We start from the raw sequence: 19500 nt of genomic DNA on the forward strand, positions 1-19500 counted from the left end.
GGGAACCATTATCCCAAGGTAAAATTACCTCTTGCACTAGCCAGATTTCTTTGTTTATTGGAGCCACACACTCTGAAAAATTGTCCTTTTATGTGACTGTCTGTACTTTTGCCCCATTGGTGTTGGGGTTACCCTGGTTAAGGGCCCACAATCCTCAATTTGACTGGGTCTCTGGGGAGATTCTTAGTTGGGGTACTGATTGTTTCAGGAGTTGCTTGAGCCTTCCAGTCAGGCTCTCGCAGCTAAGTTTGCCAGGATTGCCAGGGTGTTATACAGATTTTGCGGACGTGTTCTCCAAAAAAGTTGCAGAGGTACTACCTCCCCATCGCCCCTATGACTGTGCCATTGATTTGTTGCCAAATGCTAAGCTTCCCAAGAGCAGGTTGTACTCCCTGTCACGTCCTGAGACTCAGGCTATGGCAGAGTACATTCAGGAGAACTTGGCTAAGGGATTTATCAGACCTTCACAGTCTCCAGTTGGGTCGGGGTTCTTCTTCGTGGGTAAAAAGGACGGTTCGTTGTGACCCTGCATCGACTTCAGGGAATTGAACCGTATCACGATTAAAAACTCATACCCACTGCCTCTCATTTCGGTCTTGTTTGACCAGCTTCGTACTGCCACCATTTTTTCTAAGATTGACCTACACGGTGCGTACAATCTAATCCGAATAAGAGAGGGGGATGAATGGAAGACTGCCTTTAATACCCACTCAGGGCATTATGAATATTTGGTGATGCCTTTTGGGCTCTGTAATGCCCCTGCAGTCTTCCAGGATTTCATGAATGATGTGCTCAGGGAATATTTGGATAGATTCTTAGTTGTATACTTAGATGACATCCTAATCTTCTCCCATTCCCTGGAGGAACATCGGAAGCATGTACGCTTAGTCCTCCAGAAACTCAGAGACCACCGGCTTGGGGCGAAGCTGGAGAAGTGCGAATTTGAAGTTCAGCAAATCGCATTTCTAGGATATATTATCTCCCCAGAAGGTTTCCAAATGGAGGGTTCCAAGGTACAGGCAGTCCTGGATAGGGTGCAGCCCACTAGTTTGAAGGCGCTTCAGCGTTTCCTGGGCTTTGCGAATTTTTATAGACGATTTATCGCTGGATTTTCGTCTATAGTGGCGCCCTTGGTGGCACTCACTAAGAAAGGGGCGGATGTTGCTCACTGGTCTTGTGAGGCTAAAGCGGCTTTTGCCCGTCTCAAAAGGGCATTTGTTTCGGCCAAGGTGCTGCGACACCCAGATCCAGAGCGTCCTTTTGTGGTGGAGGTGGATGCCTCTGAGATGGGTATTGGGGCAGTGCTTTCTCAGATAGGAGTGTCTGATAATCGCCTTCATCCCTGTGCTTACTTTTCCCGTAAATTTTCGCCTGCCGAGATGAATTATGACGTGGGTAACCGGGAATTGTTGGCTATTAAGGATGCACTCGAGGAGTGGAGACACTGGCTTGAGGGGGCTAAGTTTGTGGTCTCAATTCTCACTGACCATAAGAATCTGGCATATTTAGAGTCAGCGAAGCGTCTCAATGCCAGGCAGGCACGATGGGCTTTGTTTTTTGCTCGCTTTAATTTTTTGATAACATATCGCCCTGGGTCAAAAAACATCAAGGCTGATGCGCTCTCGCGGAGTTTTGCTCCAATCCAGGAGACCACCGAGGAGCCGTTGCCCATTGTTTCCCCATCATGTATTAAAGTGGGCATTACCCAGGACTTCTTATCATTAGTCCTTAGAGCACAGGAGCAGGCTCCTCCAGACCTTCCGGTAGGTCTTTTGTTTGTGCCTCCTAGGTTAAGACAGCGAGTGTTCCTGGAATTCCATGCCAAGAAGTCGGCAGGTCACCCGGGTATTGCCAGAACTCGGGAGTTGCTATCTAGGGCGGGGTGGTGGCCCTCGGTGGCTAAGGATGTGGATCAGTGGGTTCGGGCATGTGACATCTGTGCCCGAAATAAGACTCCTAGAGGGGTTCCTGTTGGCCCATTACATCCACTCTCTATCCCATCTAAGCCATGGACCCACATTTCAATGGATTTTGTGGTGGACTTGCCCAAATCCTCAGGGATGACAGCCATCTGGGTTGTCGTTGACAGGTTTTCGAAGATGGCGCACTTCGTTCCACTGGTTGGGCTGCCATCGGCCAGACGCCTGTCTGAATTATTTATGCTGCATATTGTGCGTCTCCACGGGTTGCCACTTGATGTGGTCTCTGACCGCGGATCCCAGTTTGTGGCCAAATTCTGGAGGGCATTTTGTTCCGATCTCCAGATTTCTGTCAGCTTGTCGTCAGGCTACCATCCGCAGTCTAATGGGCAGACTGAAAGGGTGAACCAGTCCTTGGAGCAGTTCCTCAGGTGTTATGTCTCCAAGTGTCAGACTGACTGGGTTGCTCATCTGTCCATGGCGGAGTTTGCCTATAACAACGCGGCTCACTCTGCTACAGGGATCTCTCCCTTCCTTTGTGTGTATGGGCATCATCCTAAGGCCAATTCTTTTGACCCCCTGGACTCCACGCCTGGTGGTTCCTCTGTGGTTTCGGTCCTTAGAGGTATTTGGCGGAAAGTAAAGAAAGCCCTTGTGTCTGTGTCATTAGTGACCAAAAGGGTTTTGATAAGCGGAAAAGACCCTGCAGCTTCAAATTAGGAGACTTCGTCTGGTTGTCTACCAAGAATTTGAAGTTGAGACAGCCATCTCATAAGTTAGGCCCCCGGTTCATCGGCCCTTATAAGATCACCAGGGTTATCAATCCGGTGGCATTTCAGTTAGATCTGCCCCGTTCTTTGGGTATCAATAAAACATTTCATTGTTCCCTTTTAAAACGGGCGATTAGTAATCCTTCTTCCAGTGGAAGACCTTCTCCTCTTCTGATACGTGGCCAGAGGGAGTTTGTTGTTGAAAGGATTCTTGACTCCAAGGTGGTTCGGGGTCGGCTGTCATTTTTGGTGCACTGGAAGGGGTATGGCCCGGAGGAGCGGTCGTGGGTGCACAGTTGTGATCTTCATGCCCCCAGACTGATACGCTCTTTCTTCTCGCAGTTCCCCGATAAACCCGGTGGTAGGGGTTCTTTGACCCCTCGTCAGAGGAGGGGTACTGTTAGGGTCTCCTGCCCTGTGCTGCCACGTCGTCATGGCAACCGGGAGACAAGTGCTAGCAGAGTAACCTGAGCGCAGCTGATACTCCGGTTCGGGTCTTTTGCTGTGCAGTGGTTACAGGCTCTGTGCACGGTAGGGGATCCGGTGCTGGTTTTTGTGCTCACAGTCTGTGAGGTCTGAGTGGGGCGTGGACAGCACCTGCTTTATAAGGCCTCTTCTTAGGGTAAGCAGATGCTGCTGAATCTTTGTTGGTTAGTCAGTTCCTGAAAGTTAGCCAGTACTGTGTAGCTTTGTATTTGTTTGTTGCTTACTGCAAATAGGCCTGGGGATTTGGTATTACACTCTGCCAATCCAGACCTAGCAGTAAGACTGGAGTCAGTCGTTTAGCTTGCTGGGGTTCTGTTACTACTCTGTGAACTTAGCAAGTTTGCGGCTGTATTCTAAGACTTGCCTGTCTAATCCTGTCTCACTGTGCTAGGTGTCAGGGGTCAGTTTAGTGGCAGTAAGCTGAACCTGTGCACTGCAAGTGAGAATTAGGATTGTGGAGACTCTCCTTGTGTCTATCATTCCATCTCTGACCAAGGAGTTTACTGCCACACCCGTTGGTAACCCTTTAGGGTTTTGCTGTTGCCCTTAGCAACAGCATTTCGGGTTCTCTACGTATTAAAACACAACATCTTGCTTTTCTCATCTGAGCATTACTAATACAAGGGAGACACCCAGTTCCTTAGCCTCTGGGCTTCTCTGTTCACTTTGTGTGTATTTTGTTACCCTATCACCTTCTGTGTACGTTATGTCATATTCCCCAGTCTGTCTGTGAGTCCATTTGTTTTGCATAACAGTTCAAACACCAGTACATTCCTGCAGGCACTGGTGTACATAACATGTAGTTACATAGATGGTGAGGTTGAAAAAAGACACAAATGTCCATCGAGTTCAACCTTTATTATAAAATTAAATAACATTTAGATGCTGTAACCTTGGATATCTCTATCAGTTAGGAATTTATCTAGTCCATTTTTAAACTTATTCAGTGAATCCACCATTACTACCTCCTCTGGTAGAGAATTCCAAATCCGTACTGCTCTTACTGTGAAGAACCCTTTCCTTCGTTGTTTTTGAACTTTTTTCTCTTCTAACCTCAGGGGGTGTCCTCGTGTCCTGTGTAGCGTTTTTTGATAAACAGATCATTTGATAAGTCCTTGTATTGTCACTTAATGTATTTATACATATTAAAAATTTGAGCATTTAAAAAATACAAATCTGACGGGAAAGCAGAGTCATTTCAGCACTATAAGGAATGTAACAAAATTTGCAAAAAGGAAATAAGAGCGGCTAAAGTAGAAACTGAAAAACTAGTAGCAAAGGAAAGCAAAGCGAATTCCAAAAAATGATTTAAATACATTAATAGCAAGAGATTAAAGAAGGAGAGTATAGGCCCTTTAAAAGACAAGTTGGGAGTCTTAAGCAAAAATGATAATGACATAGCGGACACACTAAATGAGTTTTTTTCAACAGTATTCACTAGAGAGGACCCAATTCAGGGACTGACACACAATCTCAATAATGAGAATATCCCACTGATAGGTACTTATTTAAGCGAGGAAGTAGTCTTTGACCGATTAAAACATTTAAATCGCCAGGGCCCGATGGTATTCACCCAAGGGTTCTAATGGAGCTTCACTCTGAACTGGCAAAACCGCTATCTTTGATCTTTAAGGATTCAGTTATATCAGGTATGGTTCCCAAAGACTGGCGTATAGCGGAAGTAGTGCCTATATTCAAAAAGGGAAGTAAAGCTGAACCAGGTAATTATAGACCAGTTAGTCTTACATCTATAGTGGGGAAAGTATTGGAAGGTATTCTAAGAGATAGTATTCAGAAGTTCCTTGAAGTCAATAAGGTCATTAAAAGGAATCAACATAGGTTTATGAAGGACAGATCCTGTCAAACCAACTTACTTGGCTTTTATGAAACAGTAAGCACAAACCTAGATCAGGGTAAAGACGTGGATGTAATCTTTTTAGACTTTGCCAAAGCGTTCGATACTATACCACACATGAGACTTATCTACAAGCTACAAGAATCAGGGCTAGGAAGCACAATATGCACTTGGGTCAAAAACTGGTTAGATAATAGGGAGCAGCGCGTTGTGGTTAATGGATCTTTTTCAACTTGGACTGAAGTGCTAAGTGGTGTGCTGCAAGGCTCAGTATTAGGACTGCTATTGTTCAATATTTTCATTAACGACCTAACAGAAGGTCTAGAGAGCATGGTGTCAATTTTTGCAGATGATACCAAATTGTGTAAGGCTATAAATACAGAGGAGGATGCCGAGTCTCTTCAGAACGACTTAGTTAAATTAGAAGCATGGGCAGCCAAATGGAGAATGCGCTTCAACACAGACAAGTGTAAGGTAATGCACTGTGGTAACAAGAACAAAAATTACACCTACCTACTAAATGGGGTAAAATTAGGGGATTCTGTACTGGAAAAGGACTTAGGTGTCCTCATAGATAGCAAACTAAGCAGTAGTACCCAAAGTAGGACTGCAGCAAAGAAGGCTAATAAGATATTAGCATGCATAAAACGGGGTATTGATGCTAGGGACGAGAGTATTATACTCCCGTTATATAAATCACTAGTGAGGCCACACCTTGAATACTGTGTACAATTCTGGGCACCGTACTACAAAAAGGATATCCTGGAGCTAGAAAAGGTTCAGAGGAGGGCGACCAAACTAATTAAGGGCATGGAGACGATGGAATACAAGGAAAGGCTTGAAAGACTAGGCATGTTTACATTGGAAAAGCGGGGACTAAGAGGGGATATGATCAACATCTACAAATATATAAGGGGACAATACACAGAGCTTGCACGGGACCTGTTTTTGGTTAAATCAACACAGAGGACTCGTGGACACTCGCTCAGGTTAGAGGAGAGGAGATTCTGCACAATACGGCGTAAAGGCTTTTTCACAGTAAGGACAATACGTGTTTGGAATTCCCTGCCTGAGGGAGTTGTAATGGCGGAATCTGTCAACACCTTTAAGTATGGGTTAGATAAATTCCTAATGGATAAGAATATCCAGGGGTATGGTGCATAGTCATGCATTATAGTTACTATAAATAGGGATAAAATGCAACGGCTGACAGCAGCATCAGTCAGAAATTTTAGTCAAATCATCATGCATAGGAGACCACAAATAGGTTGAACTCGATGGACAATTGTCTTTTTTCAACCTCAGATACAATGTTACTATGTAATAATGTCCCCTCTCAGCCTCCTCTTTTCCACTGTAAACATATCTAACCTTGTGAGTCTTTCCTCATAATTCAGTGCCTCCAACCCCTTAACTAGTTTGGTGGCTCGCCTCTGAACCCTTTCTAGTTCCAAGATATCTTTTTTATACTTATGTAACCGGTCACAATACCTCCCCCTGCATTTTTCCCCCTCCGTGACGGACGGCATGCCGACCAGCAGGGACTATTCCTACTCATGGGAATAGTGGCCAGCACAGCAAGCCTGCAAGGGGCTTGTTGCGCTCAAACCCTCGCACTGCCAGGATCCTGGCGTAGGTATGCTGACTGGCGGTCAGTCTCCTGACCGCCAATCACGCATACCCAACCCATATATATATGTATATATATATATATATATGCAGGCGAATTGGCGGCACTCAGAGACTCAAACAAAGCTGCAGATAGCGTGCTTTATTATCATTTATGATAATAAAGCACGCTATCTGCAGCTTTGTTTGAGTCTCTGAGTGCCGCCAATTCGCCTGCATATTCTGGGTTGCCATACCCTTGGAAGGCACCGGAGCATTATACATTTTATCACTTCACTAGTGCCGGATACCTGCTACCATATATATATATATATATATATATATATATATACATACAGTCATTAGGTCGACCACTATTGGTCGACATTGACATGGTCGACATGGACACATGGTCGACACGTGAAAATGGTCGACACATGAAAGGTCAACACATGAACAGGTTGACATGATATTTTCACATTTTTTTCTTTTGGGAAACTTTTCCATACTTTACGATCCATGTGGACTACGATTGGGAATGGTCACCTGTGCCGAGCGCAGCAAGGCACCTTGCCCGAAGCATGGCGAGCGAAGCGAGCCATGCGTGGGGATGCGGTGCACTAATTTGGGTTCCCCGTCACTCTACACAGAAAACGACACCAAAAAAGTTTTTCTTAAAAACCATTTCGACATTTTCATGAGTCAACCTTTCACGTGTCGACCATTTCCATCTGTCAACCATTTGTCCATGTCGACCATGCCAATGTTGACCAATAGTGGTCGACCTGACTGTCGACCATAACATGGTCGACCTTTCATACCGGAACCACACATGATATGCCATGTTACACTGTTACTATGTATATTCCTTGTTCGGTGCTGCAGAGGCTTTGTGGCACCTTTAAAATTAAAGATAATAATTATTTATTTAAAAAAGATAAATTACCCTATTATACTACACAGACTCAGGTCTGCTAGGTTATAAACCTTATCATGGGCTTCAGTAGAAGACTGCATCTAATTAAATAGCTAAATTATATTAATTTATTTTTTATTTTGTCTGTGTACTTACATTCTATTTCCCCTATGCTATGTTAGTAATTTGATTATTTTTAATTGATAGTTCAATACAATTTGTAATAAAATAAAGCTTTTTAAAAAGTGCATATTTACTGTATCAATCTAATAACCTAATGCTGAAGTTTATTTTCTGAGAATACTCTTCCAGTAAGGTGTAAAACATTGGGCGGTATCCAATTAGCCGTGGTAATTTGCCATGGCTAATTGACTTGTCTTGAGCCATCCTATTAGCCCTGATGCTGGCAGCTATCAGGAATTATGTTTTGCGTGCCTCAGTCCTGTTTTTTCGCGAAAACACACGTGTCAATAAACTAATCCCAGATCCCATGGATTTCGCTCGAAAACTGGACATGTTTTTTGCCAGAAAAACAATGGGTTATAATTGGATAATCCAAAAATGAAATGGCCAAAAAATGTTTCAGTTACAATTGGATACTACCCATAGTGTTAAAAAAACAAAGCCTGCTAAATCTTGTATTTTATCATCAGATCTTTCAAAGTGTGTCCTCAGAGCCTGCAGCACAGTACTTCATGAGAGCTCTTGTGGAATTACATTTTACTTTACTCAGAATGAATGTCTGTGACCACTGCAATCAAAGCAAGTGCATGTTAAATATACAAGTGTGCATTCACGGATCCATTCCCTTACATTAGTATTAGGACTATCAGTATTAAAGATTGTTTGCCAGGCTGTAAGAATGCACATTGGACGCCTAATTTCAACACGTGTGTGTATGATAGTTTGTTAGAGAAACTAAGATGATGTTGTTGCATTTAGCCTAAGTTGCAGAACATGAAATCAGCAAAGGTAAATGTTACTAAGCATTACTCGTTAGTTGGGTAACAGAGAAAGATATACAGACAAACCTAGACACAGCACTATGATACATGTCTACCAATCCAATCCAAATATCATTTAAAAAAAAATCTAAAATGCAATATCGTGTGAAAAAATACTTAAAGGTCCAGTTATAGTCTTAATATAGCAGTCACCAGACAATACCAGAATACATATTTCACTTAATCTTTTTTTTACCAAAAAAAATAATGCATTAACTGCAGAACTGTAACTGTGTAATATCATTGAACTTTGTTGAAGAATTTTTAATTGCATGGTCTTACCTTATCTCTCTTGTCCTACTCAAGCTTGTAGCATTGTGTGTGTGTTAAAGCCTTGTGCATGTCTCTGAAAGTAGAAATTCCTTGAATGAAAAGTATGGGTTGTGGGGCAGGGCTGCAGAAATACTAATTTAAATATGCAGCTCCAGACATGTACATACAAAGTTTGAGCCCTTGATGACTGCTTCACACCTCCCTGCATAGACAGGATGCGAAGATGTCATTGTATAGAGCTCTGTGAACAGAGGATTCACTGACAAAGTCACAACACATTAAGGGTCTTCAGAGGTACAACATCTGCAAACTGCTGGACCAAGTAAAACAGGAAAAAGGTAAGACAACTTTTTACATTCCCTCTCTACATCGTGGTTTAACTTTGTTTTATATCTGGCATACTGTATGTCATCTCATTGCCACTGTTGTATTATTATATCAACAATGACTGTTAGCCCTATGAAGGACTCTACATATTACTGTATTTATAGTTATGTGAATGAGGCAGAACATTTTGGGTAGTCTGTATCAATTTTCTGGAGATACAGTAAACATGGATGGAGTTTATTTTAACAAAGTAGTACAATTGTTACATATAATACAAAAATAACAGATACTGTAATTGGTACTGTATGCTGGAGAATAATGTTATATGTTAGTGCAACACATCCAAGAAAATGCTATCTTTTAAAAACATTTCCACAGGATAGTGATGCATCTTAATACAGGAATGCCATGTAATAATTTTATCATACCAACAGTTATAATGTAATGTTATTAATGCCAGTATGTACCTGATATTTGGTGGGATGTATCACATCTTGGATGCAAAGCGTAGTACATCCCGCCCTCTATATATTAAACCAGTGGTTCTCCAACTTGGTCCTCAGGACCCCAAACAGTTTATGTCATCCAGGTCACCTGTGGATCGTTAGAATGTGGCAGTTGGTCATACTCATGAACAGCTGCTTGGTGGTCTGGAAACTATGAACTGTGTTCCTAATTCAGACCTGATCACTCCTCTGCGAATTAGCAGAGGTTTGTGATTGGATAGTCGCCGCCCAGACAGAGTGAATATCTGCCCTGTGCAAGTCTACGCACGCCGTGTGAAAAGCTTAGCACATGCTATTCGCAACTCACCATCGAATGTTATTTCCAGTCTGTGCAGTCTGTGCTTACTCCTACAGTGGACTTACTACTACAGTGCGGAAGAAACAGGCTGATCGGGGCCGGAGATTACATCACACACTCTCCCTGAAAACGTTTGGGAACGTTTTTCCTGACACTCCTAGAAAACAACTAGATACCACCCCCAAACGTATACTTCCTGTCAACCTACGTTCACCTAGCGATCAAAAAAGACACTGATTTCTTTTTACAGTTTGGCCTCGCACATGCACATTACGATCCGTACGCATGCGCAGTCATTCGATAATCGCCCGCCTTGCGAATTCGCACAACAGCGATCAGGTCTGAATTAGGCCCTGTATGCGGTCCTGAGATCTTGGATTAAGAATAATGCTGGGAACACACTGGAGTGACTTTGGAAGATATGCCCTTGAGCCCAGATTCTGTGTACACATTAGAACAAGTTTTATGAAGGATGGAACAATCTACATAAGGATAAACAAGGTTGCTAGCGATAACGATAGATTTGAAGTGCAGCACATCAAACCTAGTGTCCATTGCCAGTGACTGCGGAGCGCACAATCACCCATACACACAGAGGCTAATTCAGATCTGATCGTAGATGTGCTAAATTTAGCACATCTACGATCAGTCCCTGCCTCATCGCACAGGTTCAAAAGCATTGCACAGCGGTGATGCTTTTGTACTTCAGGAGTAGCTCCCAGCCAGCGCAGCTCCTGCACACTGGCAGTGAGCTACTCGTTGCTCCCGTGTCGCAGTGGCTGCGTGTGAAATCATGCAGCCGCTGCGGCCACCCAGACCGCGTCCCCTAAATGGCGGCTAAATGCCGCCGGCACGTTCCCTCCCGCCCAGCGACCGCCTCTGCTTGTCAATCAGACAGAGGCAATCGATGGGCTATGACAGCCATTGGCTGTCTGGCATGCGCTGGTGCATGCGCAGTTGAGACCTGATTGCTGCTGTGCGAAAACACACACCACCGATCAGGTCTGAATCAGCCCCATTGAGCGATGTAGGTGATTTGTCATTAGGAAATGGCAAATCGTCCCTACATTGATCCAGTGTGTCCCCAGTTTAACAGTCTTAAATGAACCTATGATAGTATATTTTTATCCATTTTTGATAATTAATAAACGATTTAGGTCACTACAGAATCCAGAATTTCCTGAAAAAACTTAAAGCTAAAAAGTCTAGCGTTGATTAGTGCAAATTAATTATCCACAACAGCAGCCCTTTGACAGTTATTTGAAAAACGTATTCATCTTTATAAATGCTACAGTATGTTAGTCATACCTCCCAACTGTCCCGATTATCGCGGGACAGCCCCATATTTTTGGGACTGTCCCTCTGTCCCACCCGCGGGGTGCAGTGTCCAATAGTGGGGGGGGGGGGGGTTTGGGAGACTTCTGTCACTCACTGAGTCACTGCTCTGCAGTGGTGAATAGATGCTGTGCGCACGTGCAGGGCCGGCTCTACCCCATTAGGCAGCTGCCCAGGGGCGCCAGCCACAGAAGGGCACCACTGAATTCATCTAGTGAAAACTAACTGAAACATGTCTCTGTATACAGGTTAGTAATGAAATTACAAATGGGGGGATGGAACACAATAAGGAGCATACAAATAAATATATATATATATATGTATGTATGTGCGTATATATGTATGTATACATGTACAATTAAAGGGATGTAGATGGCATACCGGTGGACGGGATATTGCTTTCAGAATCCCGATAGCCAGCATCCTGAATGTTAGGATTATGGTGAGGGTTAGGGTTAGGCTGAGGGGAGGGAGGGTTAGGGTAGGGTTAATTAATTTCATTAAAATTTCAGAATTATGGTGGTCCGGATGCTGCTGTCGGTATTCTGCCCGGTGTATCCCATACCCACCTCAATTGAATATCACCACCAGACCCCACATACAGTATTATAGAGTATTTAAAGAATAGGTGGCACTCAAGGACTTTTAAAGTGAAAGTATATTAGAAAAAAGTGACAAAATGTCCTTGAGTGTTGTCCCTTTTCTCTGTATATATATAATGATGCAATTCATCCCAGCCCACCTAGTGACCACCTGCATCTCCCCTCTAAGAGGTGGTGGTGGTGGGATTTGCAGGTTAGGGGGCGCTAGGCTAAAGATTTGCCTAGTGTGCTGTGAGACCTTGCACCGGCCCTGCGCACGTGTCTATTCACAGGAGGCAGAAAGACTAGGGGCATGCCAGCAGTTCACAGAGCACAAGGCATGCTCTCACAGTGACGAAAATGAGAGGCGTGTTTCGCAATAGTAGTATGCACATGAAGCGATGCCCCCTTTTATTGAGGACACAACCCCTTTTCAGGAGTGCACACACAGGAGTCCCAATTCTACTTTGCAGACTGTTGGGAGGTATGTATTAGGGAATATTACATTATATGCAAAATAACTTACACTTTAGTCTGTAACCGTAGTTCTCAATTTTGAGGTTTTATTCATTGGGTCTGCTTTTTAAACAGATGAATAGCATAATGGTGGTTATTCTGAGTTGTTCGCTTGCTAGCTGCTTTTAGCAGCCATGGAAACGCTAAGCCGCCGCCCTCCGGGAGTGTATTTTAGCTTAGCAGAAGTGCAAACGAAAGGATCGCAGAGTGGCTACAAAATAATTTTGTGCAGTTTCAGAGTAGCTCCAGACCTACTCAGCACTTGCGATCACTTCAGACTATTCAGTTCCTGTTTTGACTCCACGAACACGCCCTGCGTTTGGCGAGCCACGCCTACGTTTTCCCAGCCACGCCTGCATTTTTATCTGGCACGCCTGCGTTTTTCCGCTCACTCCCTGAAAACGGTCAGTTGACACCCAGAAACGCCCACTTCCTGTCAATCACTCTGCGGCCAGCAGTGCGACTGAAAAGCTTTGCTAGACCTTGTGTGAAACTACATCGTTCTTTGTAATAATACGATGCACGTGCACATTGCGCCGCATACGTATGCGCAGAAGTACAGTTTTTTTGCCTGATTGCTGTGCTGCAACCGAAATCTGCTAGCGAACAACTCGGAATGACCCCCAATACCAACTCTCACAATGCTTGCTGGATGTGTATTATAGCTTGTGTTTAAATTACTGGTGAGCAAAGTTGCTATGGACTTTGTGAAAATTGGAGGTGCGAGGTGCGAAGATCAAGCGATATAATTTTTGAATATCACTTTTCCTTCACCATCCCAATGAATACAAGTCTGTACTGTTATTGTACATTCATAATAATTACACAATTTTTGTAATGTATGATCTACAGATCTGGTATCACCTTTAGATCTTGGATGATTGTTTACAAGTTCAAATTATTATCACATTATATTTTGAGGACTAGTTTAGCTTCTAAACTGCCACCCTTGCATCTATTTTAGATGACCCATAACCATGATGATTTTTATTTTGAAATTACTTGGGAGATGTATCAAATATTACGGAGAAAGATACAGTAGAGAAGTTTGCCATATCAACCCATCGGCTTCTAACTTTAATTTTTTAGCACAGTCTGTAAAATGACAGAAGTATTGGTTGGTATCAGAAATATTTACACTCTATCACTTGAAGGTATGATACATCTCTCAGAAATGTAAGGATGAAGCTATCTACAGGCGCAGCTCTCATGGGATGTCATTAAAAATTAACAAATCAGTTATGCAAATTTCAAATTATTTGAAATGTTTGTGATTGGCCAATGAGTTTGCGAATACTGTATTGAAAATTAAATTCAAATTGCCGGATCTATTTCATAGCCACAGAGAATAAAATAAATAAATAAATAATAATAATAATAATAATAAATCTAGAAAACATTACAGAAAACATTTGCTTTACTGATAAAAGCTAGAGATGATCATACTGTTTCAATCTGCTTTTTTTCTTACAATCAAATTGCATACAACCCAACTGTACTGTATATATCTATCTATCACAATTATTTTATAGTTAGCTGAGCCCTGAAGTCTGAGAGAATATAGGGCAGTTTTTCTTCTTCTTGCTTGCACATGCAAACAGTACTTTTAGATTTCACTTAAATACATACTTAACTGATCTACAACTTTTTCTAGAGCATTATTCACACTGATTACCACTTTCCACTCTTGCAATAAGGATTTTCCTGGGCTGCCCCCTACCTCGGGAATGCCCTCTCATGTTCCATTAAACTTCCATACAGCGTTCAAAGAGCCCTTAAAACTATTTTTTTTATTCTAGCCTATCAACTGTCCTCCTAACTAGAGCCATAACTAGACTTTTTGGTGCCCTGTGCTAAAGAGTTTGTGACCCCACCCCCACCCCCATTTTTCCAGTAAGGCCATAAGGCACATGCCTCGTTTGTGAGGGGCATGACAAAAGTAATCCAGTAGAAAGCCCATGCTATGATGCCCCTTCACACAATATATGTATATTATATATATATATATATATATATATATATATATATATATACCCAGGTTGAGTATCCCATATCCAAATATTCCAAAATACGGAATATTACGAAATACGGACTTTTTTGAGTGAGAGTGAGATAGTGAAACCTTTGTTTTTTGATGGCTCAATGTACACAAACTTGGTTTAATACACAAAGTTATTAAAAATATTGTATTAAATGACCTTCAGGCTGTGTGTATAAGGTGTATATGAAACATAAATGAATTGTGTGAATGTACACACACTTTGTTTAACGCACAAAGTTATAAAAAATATTGGCTAAAATTACCTTCAGGCTATGTGTATAGGGTGTATATGTAACATTAATGCATTCTGTGCTTAGACTTAGGTCCCATCACCATGATATCTCATTATGGTATGCAATTATTCCAAAGTACGGAAAAATCCCATATCCAAAATACCTCTGGTCCCAAGCATTTTGGATAAGGGATACTCAACCTGTATATATAATATAATAGTATTATTATTGTAATATTTTACACAAGTATTTTCAGCGCTGTACATACGGCAGACATTATAACAATACAGAGTACACAGAACTCAACATTACAGTATACTGCAGCTGAGATGTAAGGAAGCAAAGGAGTGGTACGCACTGCTGGAGGCAGGCAACCACTGGAAGAGATAAACAGTGATGAGTGAGAGGAGATGCAGGAATAGACATTAGCTATGTAGGAGATGTAGGAGTTATGTATGAGGGTATGCTTTGATGAACAGGCTTTATGGAGCAGTGGAGTTAGAGATGGCCTTGTATTTGAGGGTGAGGAGTTTAAAGAGTATTCTGTAGAGGATTGGGAGCAAGTGCAGGTTTTTTTGATGGAGAATGTCAAATGTGGAGCGGTGGGAGAGGAAGATAAGTCTAGCTGCGGAGTTAGGAACAGATCGGAGTGGAGCAAGATGGGAGCATGGGAGGCCAGTGAGGAGAATGTTGCAATAGTTGATCCCTGGATGACCAATGAGTGGATAGTAAGTTTAGTCGCATTCTGGTAGAGGAACGGCCTGTTCCAAGCGATGTTGCATAACTGGAACCAACAGGTTTGAGCCAGATATTGAACGTGGGGGGTGAAGGATGAAGGAGGTATCAACAGTGATGCCAAAGCAGAAGAGTTGGGGAACATTGAAAATGATGATGTTGTCAACAGTGATAGAGATATTGGGGGGAAGGGGGGGTGGAGACTCCGGATGGGTGAAAGATTATGAGTTTGAATTTGTCCATATTGAGCTTCAGGGAGTACTCATAGATACAGGAAGAGATGATGGAGAGGAAGCTGGATACCCAAGAGATGATAGAGGGGGAGAGGTCAGGAGTGCAGAGGTATAGTTATATCGCTGGTGCTAGATTGGCCTGCTGGGTGAAATGAGCACCCCCCCCCCCCGTCTCCCCCCACACGCTCAGCACAGATCACGCTGTGCTGAGCACATCTCTCCCGCGTCGGGCCGTGAGTACTGGCCTTAAATGATAATATAGGTATATAAAATGAAATGCTGACAGAAATAATTTAAAAACTTTTTAAAGTACATATAGTGTTGCTCCCAACAGTAGTTACGGATGAATGAGCTAAATAGTTCCAAAAGACCGGTTCTGATATTAATAGTCCCCTAAGTCCTTTTGTGGACCTCAGTAGTTGATAGATACGCATGTTTATAGTTACCACAAGCATATTCAAGGTATTAAGCGGCTCAGCGTCATGCAAATTGCAGTCCCTTGATCAGAGTTGCAATGTGGTTTCCACAGTGGAAAGATCTCTCCCAGGAAGGCGGTCAAGATGATGTGATATCGGGGACTTGGTCCAGGTCTCTTTGTTTTCCGTTACGATGAATCCGTGGGAGCAAAAACAAATAGCACCTGTCACCTTGGGAGGAGAGTAGGAGATGAGAGAGTAAAAGAGAGTAGATGATGGTTGGAGAGGGGGAAAGGAGAGTATATATAGAGAGTATATGTATAATCTGGTCAGTATTGCACATAGAGGAGCCATCTGGCATTACATTGGAGCAGGCAACAAGGCTCAGTATTTAACTTTTCATACATTTATAGCAGAGTGCCAGATACTTTTGGAATTTTATATATTTATAAAATATCAATTATCAATTATCTATTCTCATTCACCACCCAATTGTATGAGTATCCACCCAAGAGCTCACACCTTTTTAAGGTGAGGGTGGAAAAAAATGACAACTGTTCTCTTACATTGGATTGTGTACACGTGATTATACTGTCAACTCTGTAATTTGTCCATAGGAATTTTGTACTGCCAATGATCTCTGAAAATTGTAAAATAAACTGTTTGGTATCTTATATTAATTGATGGGCATACTTCACTCATTCACTCATTCAGTAACATCCATATATCAGCGCACTCTGTAATTTGTTGTCTGTGGGTGGTATTCAAATGATATATCATGCCTAATCTCCTTTCTAAAGTGATCCCTGTTATCGTACATATCGCACCCACATACCTCCCAACAGGCCAACATGTCCCTCTCCAGGAGGGACACAATGCTCTGCTTCTGGACTTTTCTCTTAATTTAAGATTGCTGGCACCTGTGTTGAACAGGTTAATGGATAAGAAAGGTGTTTCAGCACAGGTGATGGCAATCATAAATTAAGAGAAAAGTCCAGGAACAGAGCATTCTGTCCCTCCTGGAGAAGGTCATGTTGGGAGGTATGCACCCATAGTAATCAGGTTTAGCTGCGTAATGGTTTAGGGCATAGGTCTGCAAACTCGGTCCTCATTACCCCACACAATGCATGTTTTCAGGTAACCCAGCAGGTGCACAGGTGCATTAATTAGTCACAGACACATTTTAAAAGGTCTGTAGGTGGAGTTAATTATTTCACTTGTGATTCTGTGAGGAGACCTGCAAAACATGCACTGTGTGGGGTAATGAGGACCTAGTTTGCAGGCCTATGGTTTAGGGCACCTTGCTACCCTAGGGGTAGCGAGCTGAAATGATGATACCACACCCGTCAGCAGGAACAGGATGGGTGTGGAAGAGGGCAGAGAGAATTGAATACCACCCAGTATGTGTGTGTGTGTGTGTGTGTGTGTGTGTGTGTGTGTGTATATATATATATATATATATACATATTTGTGAGTATATATATATATATATATATATATATACTTGCATGCGGAATGGCACCCTTGGTTCAGATTCCTGTGTAATGCCGGGGTGCCCTCCTCTAGTTTGCACACATGGAATGTGTCTATATGGAATAGACCAGGCAGCACTCCTTTGGTCTTTCAAACAAATGTGGCTTTAATCCACAATGTCAACGTTTCAAGGCACAAAGCCTTATTGTCAGGAAACACATCCTGACGAAAAAGCTTTATGCCTTGAAACATTGACATTATGGATTAAAGCCACAATCGTTTGAAAGACTGAAGGAGTGCTGCCTGGTCTATCACATATAGACACATTCCATATATATATTAGTGATGAGCGGGTTCGGATCCTCGGGATCCGAACCCACCTGAACTTCACCTTTTTTTGCACGGGTCCGAGCAACTCGGATCCTCCCGCCTTGCTCGGTTAACCCGAGCGCGCCCGAACGTCATCTTCCCGCGGTCGGATTCTCACGAGATTCGTATTCTATATAAGGAGCCGCGCATCGCCGCCATTTTTCACTCGTGCATTGGAGATGATCGTGAGAGGATGTGGCTGGCGTCCTCTCAGTTTCTATGTTCAGTGGGCTGCAAATATCTGTGCTCAGTGTGCTGCAAATATCTGTGCTCAGTGTGCTGCAAATATCTGTGCTCAGTGTGCTGCAAGTGCAAATATCTACGTTCTCTGCCTGAAAAATACTCCATATCTGACTGTGCTCAGTGTGCTGCAAATATCTGTGCTCAGTGTGCTAATTGCTTTATTGTGGGGACTGGGGACCAGCAGTACAGGTTGAGTATCCCATATCCAAATGTTCCAAAATACAGACTTTTTTGAGCGAGAGTGAGAAGATGAAACCTTTGTTTTTTGATGGCTCAATGTACACAAACTTTGTTTAATACACAATGTTATTAAACATATTGTATTAAATGACCTTTAGGCTGTGTGTATAAGGTGTATATGTAACATAAATGCATTCTGTGCTTATATTTAGGTCCCATCACCATGATATCTCATTATGGTATACAATTATTCCAAAATACGGAAAAATCTGATATCCAAAATACCTCTGGTCCCAAGCATTTTGGATAAGGGATACTCAACCTGTATTATATAGTAGGAGGACAGTGCAGAGTTTTGCTGACCAGTGACCACCAGTATTATACGTTCTCTGCCTGAAAAACGCTCCAAATCTGTGCTCAGTGTGCTGCAAATATCTGTGCTCAGTGTGCTAATTGCTTTATTGTGGGGACTGGGGACCAGCAGTATTATATAGTAGGAGGACAGTGCAGAGTTTTGCTGACCAGTGACCACCAGTATTATACGTTCTCTGCCCGAAAAATGCTCCATATCTGTGCTGCATTGTAGAATATAGTAGGAGGACAGTGCAGAATTTTGCTGACCACCAGTATAACTATATATATAGCAGTACGGTACAGTAGTCCACTGCTCTACCTACCTCTGTGTCGTCAAGTATACTATCCATCCATACCTGTGGTGCATTTAAGTTTTGCACAGTTTGCTGACCACCAGTACATAATATATAGCAGTACGGTACAGAAGGCCACTGCTCTACCTACCTCTGTGTCATCAAGTATACTATCCATCCATACCTGTGGTGCATTTCAGTTTTGCACAGTTTGCTGACCACCAGTATATACTATATAGCAGTACGGTACAGTAGGCCACTGCTCTACCTACCTCTGTGTCGTCAAGTATACTATCCATCCATACCTGTGGTGCATTTCAGTTTTGCACAGTTTGCTGACCCCCAGTATATAATATATAGCAGTACGGTACAGTAGGCCACTGCTCTACCTACCTCTGTGTCGTCAAGTATACTATCCATCGATACCTGTGGTGCATTTCAGTTTTGCACAGTTTGCTGACCACCAGTATATAATATATAGCAATACGGTACAGTAGGCCACTGCTCTACCTACCTCTGTGTCATCAAGTATACTA

The 19500-nt window shown here is 42.7% G+C and overlaps 2 protein-coding genes across 2 annotated transcripts in view; one reads left to right on the plus strand and one right to left on the minus strand.

Annotated features, from left to right (window-relative positions):
• The window catches only part of LOC134934547 (dual oxidase 1-like), a 435381-nt gene extending 426460 nt beyond the window's left edge, over window positions 1-8921 (minus strand). Inside the window, exon 1 of the mRNA XM_063929968.1 lies at window positions 8841-8921. The gene's annotated coding sequence lies outside the window, so the exon portion shown is untranslated. The remainder of the gene's footprint in view (window positions 1-8840) is intronic.
• A 124-nt stretch (window positions 8922-9045) lies between these two features.
• The window catches only part of LOC134932144 (dual oxidase maturation factor 1-like), a 116912-nt gene continuing 106457 nt past the window's right edge, over window positions 9046-19500 (plus strand). Inside the window, exon 1 of the mRNA XM_063926271.1 lies at window positions 9046-9169. The gene's annotated coding sequence lies outside the window, so the exon portion shown is untranslated. The remainder of the gene's footprint in view (window positions 9170-19500) is intronic.

Source organism: Pseudophryne corroboree, chromosome 6 (genome assembly GCF_028390025.1).
Source record: "Pseudophryne corroboree isolate aPseCor3 chromosome 6, aPseCor3.hap2, whole genome shotgun sequence".
Classification (NCBI taxonomy): domain Eukaryota; kingdom Metazoa; phylum Chordata; class Amphibia; order Anura; family Myobatrachidae; genus Pseudophryne; species Pseudophryne corroboree.